Raw genomic sequence first — 11,829 nt, forward strand, 5'->3', positions numbered from 1 at the left:
TGTAGCTTTGGAGTAGGATTTTCAGATTTGGGATTGACAGAGCCGCGGTAAAACAGTTAAATTCTGTCTTTTATTAAATCATAGTGAAAATACTGTGTGGCCCGGGCCTCCATTTGCATCTGAAAGCAGACATATTGAACCAGGATCAGTTTGGTCTCTTGTCTGATGTTTTGCTAAACGAGATTAGGCTCTGCAGAGCAAAAATCAGTCTTACCATGTCGTTTAATCTGCTGCTGACTCATCAAATCTAATTTGTCCTAAAACGAGTGAAAACCACAGCCTGTGTGGAGAGCTAATCCTGTTTGTTTTCATTATGAGTCAGTTCAGATTTCTGAAGGAGAACGTCGTTCTGTCTGCTGGGATATGATCGGTATCTGATCCTGGACCAGCAGGGCAGGGCTCAGGTTAGTTCACCTGCTCTTCTCTCTGCTGCAAACCAAACCTGCAGTCAGAATACGGTCACTTTTCATTTATTTATTTCAGCTCACAGTTGATGTTGAACGAGTCCAGAAGGACAAACTGTTTAAATCTGTAACATCACATTTACACATGTTTACCAAACATCTTTATTCTTGTGATACCTGCAGACACAAGTGAAAGAAGTACTTGGATCTTGTACTTGCACACCAAAGGCACTCACATGCCTTTGGTATGAGAGCCCCAGGTTCGATTCCCACTGTGACACATCCACCAATGTGTCCCTGTGCAAGACACTTAACCCCTAGTGTTTGGTGTCAGATTGTGCGTCACTGCCTGCTTTGTTTACAATTTTATTAGACTCTGATTGGCCAACATGGCTTTACGGCTTTACGGTTAGGGTCATATCGTCGCCTGGTGGTTTGACATGCTCCTGAAAGCGCTTGATAGCTATAAAAACAGTTATAAAAATAGTCGTGTCCATGTGGACTAGGCCTTAGATGATCTTGAAGGTGAAGATGCTGGATGTGGAGGTCCTGGGTTGGTGCGGTTACACATGGTCTGCGCTTGTGAGGCCGGTTGGTTGTACTGCCAAATTCTCTGAAACGCCTTTGAAAACGGCTTATGGTAGAGAAGTGAACATTCAATTCAGCTCCGGTGGACATTCCTGCAGTCAGCATGCCAATTTCACGCTCCCTCAAAACTTGCGACATCTGTGGCATTGTGCTGTGTGATGAAACTGCACATTTTCGAGTGGCCTTTTATTGTGGCCAGTCTAAGGCACACCTGTGCAATACTAATGCTGTCTGATCAGCATCTTGATATGACACACCTGCGAGGTGGATGGATTATCTCGGCAATAATAAAATGCCCCAAAAAATACCCAAACTCAATAGGGCTGACCCCAAATAGTCGAAGATTTGATGCTTCGATGGGAGGAGCCTGATTTGACTGTCAATCTCACAGTCGAAGCTTTGCAGCGAAAACAAGGATCGTGCCATTTTATGCTCAATGTCGATTTTACATAGAACTACCAGTTTTCTCCCAATAAGTTAAAATACAGCCTATTACAATATACATTTCAACGTTTAATGCTGTAAATAAACATGTGAAAAGAAAGAAAATGCTTTTAAAGTGTGTTTATAAATCCAAAATTGTAACCCCAACCCTTTAGGAAGGAGGGTCAATGAGTTGTGTGTTTGTGTATGTGTTTGTGTTTGTGTGTGAGTATGTAGTGGCAGTGGAGGAACACTTGCTGTTGAGACGGAGCCCCAGCTTCACCGGTGTGCCCAGTTGTCGGCACCTCGCGGGACGTCCGGATCATTTATCACCATTGATGAACCACACAAAGAATATATCATTTTTGAACAGTATTTGAATTAGACCCGCGAGCAACCTCGACGTGCATTTAACTGTCGGCCGCACGGCATGCACGCAAAACTCGGCACAAGAACGGTGAATGGTAAGCAAGCAGAGAGAAAATGGTCAACAATAAGCTCCAGTTTAGCTGGAAAAAATTACAGTGGCTAATGAATAGAGACTGCAGCTCTGCAGCTTCTCAAGATTAAAGCGGAGCTACCCTGTGTAATCCCCCCCCCCCCCCCCCCCCCCCGCGCTCGCAATTGAAGTGCACACTATTGCACAAACACACAGGCCTACATGATTAGGCAAGATTTGACAATTCTGATTCAACTATGTAAATCCTTAGTCGGGGACAGCCCTATAACTCAAATGTAGTGTGTTGGTCCAGCCTCATTTTAGAAGCAGATACACTGCATGAAAACAGGACCATTAAATGATTTTTATGCGCACAATCAGAGAGGACTTCACTGTTTCAGGACTAAGCTTTGTTCAGAAGAGAAGTCACGGGAGAGTCTCCTTAAAATCGTCCCTGAAAGTATTGTGATGAAGGAGGACAGACCTGTCTGAACCATCTGCCAGTAAAAAAACATGATGTCTGACAGGATGTTGTCAAGGTCTCTTTTTCCACAAAAAAACCCCATGAAGAACATCTCATGAGGACATCTGGTTGATCAAATTAAAATGTGTCCCCCAACTAATGTCACCATCTGGCCCACTGAGCTGTAAACGTGCACATGATGGGGGGGGGGGTTGTTGAATAAATGCTAAATCAATGCACATTTATCAAGCACACGTTGCTACTTTCCTGTAGCAGTTGGCGAAAGTGATTCTGAATGAAAAACAGGATCAGGTCCTGATCAATCACAGAGGATTATGCAGTGAAAAGAGCATTATTCATGACCTGATTCCATCCTGATCCACTCTCTCCCCTTTTTTCTACCTTCTGTCTGCACCACCCAGGCACGCTGTTTAAAACACTGCTGCTAGAATATAAAGCTGGACCAGGAGGAGAGACACACACTTGAAATGTTGCAAAAAAAGATTTTAGGCTTGACTGAGGTGGAAATGTTTTGATAAAAGCAAAATGCAACAAAGATCAATAAACCAGAAAATGGCGAGTGTTATGACGAAGTACGTGAAGAAAACACCCACTGAAGAAAACATCAGATCTGTGTGTAGCGATGAGGAGGCTGTAGCCGTCCTCATAATAACATATGAAACAAACACAAATGTCATATTTCCATCATGTTTTCTAAAAAAATTTTCTCACCATTTGAGCTTTGACTGGAGCTCTTTTAATGACGTCATCTCATTGTGCCCTCTTCTTCTGCAAAAGTTTTATGGCACCTGACTGGAGAGTTAGCGTAACCAGCTGTTTATCTCGATGAACCAACTCCCAAAACTCGCAGTAGTGGATGGAAACGTGCATACATTCCCCAAAAGATTTATAGGGTGGAAACCTGGCTTCCATGTCAAGGTCAAGGTCAATTTACTCGTCACACTCAATCTGTGAAAAAGTTGTGCCTCTGGAGGAGATTCAAGTCTGAGAAAATAACACGAATTGGAGGTGCGAGGTTTGAAAGACTTGAGTCCAAGCAGACAATCTAACAAAAAATGCCATCAGGTTGCTTTGTGGGAATTGTAGGATCCAGTGTTTTTGGAGCTGCCACCAAGGCTGAATCCAAATATCTGGACTTTACCGCACTGACAGACTAACCTTTACCTCTGAAGTCAGAGCTGGGAATGACGTCACACTCGAGGTGACGCCGTTCCAGTTAACAAGTTGGAAAACCTCGCTCAGCCTAGCCAGGTTAGCTATTGTCATGCCGGTTGATAAAAAAAAACGCATTGTACAGTATTTACTCGTACTAAACACTGTAGCAACACGTCCACAGAAAGCAGCTGGACAGCACTTTGTGTACGAACATTTCTATGAGTCACAAGTACACAGAAGTGATGATAAACTGTATAAATTACAGCTTTCACTAACTATTGATACACCGACAGCCATCTTGGATCACAAAGTCGGGGCAGTGCGGTTCTCCTGACTTCCCAAGTCAGAAATCCGACTTCAGGAGGCGTTCCCTTTGAAATTTTGAACTTTGAACTTGGAAATTCCGGCGTCAAATGGAACGCACCACAAGTCTGCAGTGGGCCTGGTGCAAATTTCACTAGACCTCACTTAGAAAATAGTTCATAGCAACATGGATGTGACAATCTAAAAGAAAAATAATGATAACAATGTCGCAGAACAGTCTGTGTTTGTCTACTTTTTTCTTATTTTCAACAAATCCTCCAAAGAGAGTAACACCAACAAAGTGTTGGTCCATCTCTCAATAATTTCTGACTTCCTGTGGATCTCAGCTGTAAGTCCATTGGTTCCTACTAAAGACGAAGATCTTTTAAATGCATAGGGCTCTTCTCATAAGGCACAGCACTGTAACTTCATTGATTATTTAAATCTCCCGACATGCCGTCAGGATCGGTCAAGATCTAATGTTTATTAATTTCTGTGTTCTACTATACATCCAAAATGTCTCACACAGGCCTGGTTCATACAATGAAACTGTTTGGAGTAAAGCAGCCGTCCTCCTGATCGATCATGAGCTCCATCAGAAGCCAGAGGTATTTCATTACAGTTATTTATTATTCCCACGCTATTTACGTGATATTACTCCGCATGAAACATTTAAAATCATTGAGAGCAGTCTCTCAGTAAATAAATCGTTAAATAAATCTCTGGGACCATAAAGTCTGAATCTAAAGAAAACACTCACGCATCAGTACAATTGACAAGAAAGAAATCACCTGGAAAATCTTCTGCTGCTCGACATAATTTAAAAGGCAATGTAGCCTACAGGGAGGTGGAGGTGGAGAGAAATGTCCATGCGGGTGCAGAGCTCTAAATCTGAGAGAATAATTAGTTGGGTGTGTGGCGGGGGGAGAATATTTATGTATACATGCAGATTCAGATAATGTCAGAGACGATCTGCGCATCACACCAATTCATCTGCTATAATCGTGACATGATTAGCGCAAACAGCTGCTAGCTTATTAGGCTATATCAACAAGAACATCCTCTCGCGTTCAGCACTCATTTGTTGTGTGTATATATATATGTTTGTGTGTGCGTGTGTACAATTAAATTAAAATTGAGGAGGTACAAACTGAGAAATGATAAGGGCTTATTGTTTTCTTTTAAAAACAGTATTTCCTAAAACAGGTGGCAAATAGTTTTTGGCAAATGTTACTCAAACAGGAGATTTGTTGGGGACTATTTATTTTCATGGTTTAGATTTCCTGTTTTATTTTGTATTGACTTCATGTCTTTGTGCATTTTCCTGCCTGGGTGATCGTCTGCCCCGTCCTGATCAGTTTCACCTGTCTCTCGTTATCTCACCCCTCTAGTGTATTTAGTCTCTTGTCTGTGGACTTTGCATTCAATCATTTTCCCTGTGTTGTCTTTGTGTTTCTTGGATTCATTCTGATGTTTAATATGGACCTCGCTAGGACTTTGGCTTTCGAATCTCACCTGCTCCCTGTCGCATTCGTTTGCCTGTGTTGGACTGCTTACTTTGTTGTGACCCTTGCCTGCCTCACCACTCTGTAGGATTTTTGTCCCTGTTTAGTTCTATATTAAATCTTTGTACTGTCTGCTCTGCTGTCTGCATTTGGGCCCAATCCCTTGTGTTAGTGCTACCCTGCTAGCACGCACTATTGTGATATTACGAACTGGCCCTGAAGGAGGGGAACAGACAAGCTAAATACTCACACACAAGAGGGGTGAGGGTAACAAGTGAACAGTTCGGGGCAGACAATCACACAGGTAGGAAACATTCAGACAGGAAGTCAATACAAAATAAAAGAGGAAACACAAAACACTCAAAGCCATGACAATTTTTTAGTCACAGATTATTACTTTGTTTCTGCATTGATTATGTGTTAAAGTCAGTCTTAAGCGGTACATACTGTGTATTCATTTGTGTGTAAGTACATTTGTTCCATGTAGCCAAAACCAGGAGTGAAACTGCAGCTCAGTGTCTGTCAGCCCTCAGTGTCTACATGCTCACCGTGAAGCATTAATGAACAGCAGAGATCACATTGTGAATAAGGGCACAGAATTGTTAGCATAAAAGCCACTGGCCTCCTTTCTGTTATCGCATGCGCTGAAATATTGATGAACCTCCCTTTTTGCTGTCCCTGCCTCAGATATTTGCCTCTGACTGATAAATGCTGTGGTATTTTTTTCCTGCCAAACAACCAGGACTGTTTACTGCTAACAAAAGCTGCAGTGCAGGCCATGTTTTTTAAAACCACGGGGGAGAGGATGGGTAACCATCCTGCAATGTGAACAGTTTGTCACTATTTTCATCTCACCACGATCTGTGCCCAGTTTGCTGCTTTCCTCGAGAGCTGTTTTATATGCCGTCTTTTGTTTTTTAGCTTCTGCAGCCTGGAAGAGACACGCTCTGCTGCTAATTTCATCCCCTCTCCCCCTGTGCTTCGTTTGCCGAAGATCTCTACGGCTGTGATTTATCACTGCTCTGTGGCTTTCAGGTAATTCCCATGTGATGCTACCTGTCTTAACGGCCGCCCAAAATAGAAGACTTATCACCTAGAAGTAGGCTACTGAGGATATGTGAGCCTTCCCTCCCCTCTTCCCTGAGACAATGTCTGTGTCTGCTTCATTCCACTGCTAAGCTGATTCACACACCACTAAAATGTTTCTCTACTCGTTTAAAGACAAATGAGGCTTCATGAATCGGCGCTGGATTAAGACCTTTCTGCCATACATAAATATGAAAGAGAAACTGTAGGTAACTGATCATTCTCTGTAAGGTGTATATACCATCCTGGACCAACTAAGGTTTTTTGTCAAGAAGATTTTCTTCAGGCGGAGATGATTACTGTCTCAACACAGGCTCTGTCAAATGCCTTAATATTTAAATGTACTACATTACATAGCGTCTTTCAAATCTTCTGACCATTAAATGTAAAATTTGACCCCATTCACAAACACACACACACTCTGATGGCACAGCCATCAGCACGCTTAACTCTCTATGTTCCAACTTGCAGCCATAGGTTTACAATATCCTCTGCAGACTGAAACACACATGTTCACTTTCTTATAGAGAATTAGATGAGCATACCAATCTAATGTCTAAATATGGAGTTGGAGTAAGGACGATTAGCCTAGCTTAGCATAAAGACTGAAAAGCATGGGAAATTAGCTCACTTGTCTTTGTCCAAATTTCAAAAATACATTAACAAACACTTCTAAAGCTCACTGATGAGCACAAAGTAACTAGCTTTTTAGAAATGTAAGGCTAAGACAATACAGCCATGCTAGCAGCTCTGAGAGGCTTTGAGCTAAATGCTAACATCAGCATTCTAACACGATTACAGTTATGATGCTAACAAGCTGATGTTAAGCAGGTATTATTTTTTACCATCTTAGTTTAGTGTGTTAGCATGCTAACATTTGCTAATTAGCGCTAAACACGGTACAGCTAAGGCTGATGGAAATGTCATTAGTCAATTAAAAATTTGACCTCATATACAAAAAGTCAAGAGGATTCATCCTGAGGGCAATGTGACTGATTGAACGAAATTTCATGGTAATCCATCCAAAGATTTGACTTAAAAGGGTCCTGGAAAAGGATAGTTCCTCTCCACTGAGTATTAGTGAAAGTCACCAAATGTAGCATGAAAGTGGCTAAGTTGGCAATATTGGGCTGACCGATCAGCAAACTAATAAGACTCATCAATAGAGCAATGGTGCTAGTACGAATGAAAACAATGGGTGCAAGTGACGCATGTCTTACGCCGCTGTTGTGTGTTGCTTTTCAGAGCCACAAGAGGTACTTGTCAGAACAACAGTATTTGAACAAGCAACCAATGCTGTTTTGTTGTTTGTTTGTTTTGTTTTGTTTTGCTTGGTGAGTACAGGCTGAAAAGGAAAAGCTGAGAGATGGAGTTGGTAATAAAAAACCTCAGGTTCCATAATGTGAAGTGCTCGCAGAAAGAGCAGTAACCCCCATCAGGTTCGCCACACACAGGGTGGACCACAGTGATCTTTAAGAGCTGTTTCTGCCATTTCCCATGACAATACTACAAGAGGTTGACAGACTATGCAACATTTTCTTCTAGAAATATTCAGGGATTTCTATCCTCCACATGCAGGATGCCCTGGTTCTGACCTTATACAGTCTGTGGCTCTGACCAGTGTGGCTGTCAGCTGGCTTTTCTGTCTTCTGCCCCCTAGTGGCCAAATAATGTATCTTTAAAGGGACATCTCCCTGCTCTCAGTTCTTGGAACCAAACAGGCAGAGCTGAGTTCTCTCTGTTCTCCTTCCTTCCATCAGCTCTCTGAACTTGTCTCAGCAAACTTGCAGCAGATGGATGTGAGTGTCAGCGACGTGTATAAATCAGCGCAGATGGGCGGATGCCAGCAGCAGCAGAGAGACGGGGGCGAGGACGTTAAATGTGCTGTTATTTTCTCTGATCCTTCAGACCTCTCTGGGCAGCTTTTAGTTGAGATGAGTTAAGCATTGACAATGATGTATGAGAGCACAACGTGCATCGATTAATTGATCAGGTATTTTATGTACAGTTGATGAACCAAGGAGCTGCAGCGTGTGTTTGTTTTGCCTGTAAGCATGTAGAGGAGCATATGTGTGGGATTTTTTTATACATCTTTGTGAGGACCAGCGGTAGACTTAGCCTACTATAAATATCTACTAAAAGCTAAAGTCAGGACATGTTTGGACAGTCAGGATGTAGGGAAAGTGAGGCCATTTTGGGGAAATGGAAAGTGAGAACATTTTTTTACAATGTGAGGACAAATTTTAAACTATTGACATTTTTTGAAATGTGGAAGTGGACAGCGAGGCCACATTTGGAAAAAGAAGACATTGTAGAAATTGAAGTAATACAAAGTGCTTTACTTAAGTCTTAAAAGAAACACAAGGCAATTTAAGAATACAATATAAAAAGACAAATAGCATTGTGAGAGTAACATTAAATGAAGACAGAATAACAGTTACAGTACAGCCACAGTGCACTGCAAGATGTGAATAAATAGTCCCAAATTTCATGACAATTTAAGAACGTAAGGATATTTTTGCTAACTCGGGCCATTTTTAAAGACAGAGCATGATTGGAAAATGAGGGCATTTGAAATTGAGAAAGGTTTGTGAGGTATTTTATGTACTGTAAGTACATTTTGTTCAATTATTTGAGGAGTAAAACTTGTATTTAGGTTTAAGGTAAAACTTTAGATGAAGGTTCTAGTAAAAGGCCAGGGAATGTATTCTCTTAATAAGGTAAATTATAGAACGACAGATCTGGGTATACACTGCAATGTGTGCTTGCTGGTGTGAATGTTTGTTTGTGCATGTTTGTGTCCACATTTCTCTATGTACATGTACTGTAAGAATATGTATCTGCCTGTGTACATGCTTGTCCCCGTGTTTGTGTGTGTTCGTCCGCGCGTGTGAGACTGCAGATTCCTCTGACCTTGGACGCCCGTTAAGCTGCTGGAAACATGCAGCAGCTCATCAAATATTTACGGCTCCATCTAATTCAGGCCTTCATGTGGTCTTTCTTCCTCTGGCCTTGGGCTGTTGGCCGCAGGCTGCCAAAGAACAGAGGAAAACACATCAGCACCCAAGTCCAGAGCACGGTTCACACTTCATCCCATAATGAGCGGTTACACACGCTTTTCAGGGTTACTGCTTTGGATTTTAGAGCAGCCTGTGTTACTGAAAATGGAAATAGAGTGATTTGTTCTTGAAAAATTAACGATGATTTTGACATGAAACTAATGTAACTAAGATTATATGTGTATTTAATGTGTTTGTCTTTTGATATATACAATGTCAAAAATAGTGAAAAATATCAATTGAAAAATGTCTCAGAACCCGAGGTGATTTCTTCTAATGTCTTTCTATCAATTTACAAAGATATAACTGGAACCAGAGAATATTTGTCAGCTTTAGCTACACGGCTGCGGGGATGTTTGTCTGTCTATCTCATTTGTCCAGACTAAAAAATCCCAACAAACATTACATGGCTTGTCATCATTTAGTACAAACAATCGTGGCCCCCAGAGGATGATTGCTATGATCTCCCGACTTTTCCCGTTGCAGCGCCAGCTGGCTGACATTCCTGTTTTTTTGTGAAACAGCTGTCGGATGGATTGCCATGAAATGTGGTTCAGACATTCATATTCCCCTGAGGATGACCTGTAATAACTTTGGCGGTCCTCTGACTTGCAATCTAGCGCCATCATCAGGTCAAATTTTGTCCACCACTTTGGTTTATGACCAAATATCTTCAAAACAAAAGACTTTCCCCATCACCCTCAGCTATGTTTGTTTGTGTTTGTTGCTCAAATGTTAGCTTGTCAATATGCTTAATTAAGAAGGTGAACATGATAAACACGATACCTTTTTTACATCAGTATTAGCACGCTAATCGACTCATGCGAGAGCACGATAATTGACTGATTAATCAGCTCATCGTTTCAGCACAAATCTTTTTTTCCACCTGCAGTGAGGCAACACAAAGCAGCCAGATTATTTTGTGGTGCGTTGAATGCATTTCCTTCCTCATACAACACTAATTAAAATATATTTTAAATCCTGCATTGTTTACAACCATTTGAATGTATGGAATTAATGGAAGAATGTAACCGTCACGTTGTTGCGTATAGTGAGAAAAAAGATCTACTTGCGCAGGACCAATATTTAGTTTAAACCTCATGTAATGAAGAATTATGCCCCACAGTGTTTTTGTCAAAAGCACAGTTTGGGGCATAATTTAGTATTCAGGGTTATTTTTCACCTGCTGATCAAGAAACGGCAAATTCCTACTTTGCATTGAAATCATGCCTGAGAATTTTGAGGACAATTAACTTTGTGCGTTACAAAGCAGCAAATAAATCATATCTATAAGAAAATATAGAAGAAATTAATACTATGATTATTACTTTTAATTACAAGAATAATGAAGTCCTATCCTACCGTTATAATATAGGATGTAATTTTTACTGCAATTCTTTACAAATTACAAATGTGGCAGATTTAAATAGGATATTCAAATCAAATACAAAGGATGTAATCCGGGTCTTCTAGTGGTGGGAGAGACTAGTGGCGGTTTTAAACCACTGAGAAAAAGTGGTCAGAGAAAATGAACACAGAACTTTATCCTTCACAAACAAATCCTGCGGGGCTGTGGTTTAACTGGGAATGTGTGTGCGTGTATGTGTGTGTGTTGCTGTGAAGCAGTGTTCGTGCTCCACCTTCACTGGATAATTGAGGTGTGAAAACAACATGTGGGTCCATGAAGTGTATTATTCTCCAATAGGCAGAACTCCCACACACCCAGTCTGCTCCGAGTCAGAGTGTAAATGTGTTCTGCCACAGTTTCCATCCAAATATGAAGGTGTTATCATCGTCTCAAGTTTTGGTAGATTACAGAGTCAACCTGAGTTTGGATGACGGTGAGATGGAGATAAAAGCTGCTTCTCTTTGTTCGCACCTCCAACTGACAGAAATAGTGTGAGGTGACGTCAGTATGTGATATACGTTATTTGGAGGGTAAAAGAGGATCAAACACTGATGCGTCTCTGGACAGGGGGCTCATTAAATTCCAGACATTAATGGTCCCAAGAGGATGAATCTTAACTTTTCACCAAGCCCCTTCTCCAGGCCAAGCGTTCTGTGCCTAGAAACATTAAATACTTGTTGGCAGCCTCCCCTGTCTTTGAGATTAATGCCAATAGAATAGGCTATCACATGCTAACCATTACCAATTACCATTATGCAAACATTTTATGCTCAGCTATGCTAACTATTGGCATGCTAAATGTTAGTTAGTCTTCGGCATCATAACATCCAATATCTGTTAAGAGAACATGCTAACTGAAGTCCTGTTAAGATGTTACAGAAGATGTAACAAAACAAGAAACATGGTGGACAGGAGTAATGTTTGTTTAGCAGCTTTTTAAAGAAGTTTTATTCTACAGTGTGTCTACTTTGATAT

The 11,829-nt window shown here is 41.2% G+C and overlaps 2 long non-coding RNA genes across 2 annotated transcripts; one reads left to right on the forward strand and one right to left on the reverse strand.

Annotated features, from left to right (window-relative positions):
- Window positions 1–3,170, reverse strand: LOC123960731. The gene is made up of 3 exons (XR_006822591.1): window positions 3,050–3,170; window positions 215–442; window positions 1–119 (listed from the first exon to the last, which is right to left on the reverse strand). It is a non-coding gene; the product is annotated as an uncharacterized LOC123960731 (long non-coding RNA).
- Window positions 3,171–3,945: 775 nt separating this feature from the next.
- LOC123960730 lies at window positions 3,946–10,219 on the forward strand. The gene is made up of 4 exons (XR_006822590.1): window positions 3,946–4,145; window positions 4,326–4,404; window positions 6,223–6,336; window positions 8,148–10,219. It is a non-coding gene; the product is annotated as an uncharacterized LOC123960730 (long non-coding RNA).
- The last annotated feature ends 1,610 nt before the right edge of the window (window positions 10,220–11,829 follow it).

This window comes from Micropterus dolomieu, linkage group LG21 (genome assembly GCF_021292245.1).
Source record: "Micropterus dolomieu isolate WLL.071019.BEF.003 ecotype Adirondacks linkage group LG21, ASM2129224v1, whole genome shotgun sequence".
Classification (NCBI taxonomy): Eukaryota; Metazoa; Chordata; class Actinopteri; order Centrarchiformes; family Centrarchidae; genus Micropterus; species Micropterus dolomieu.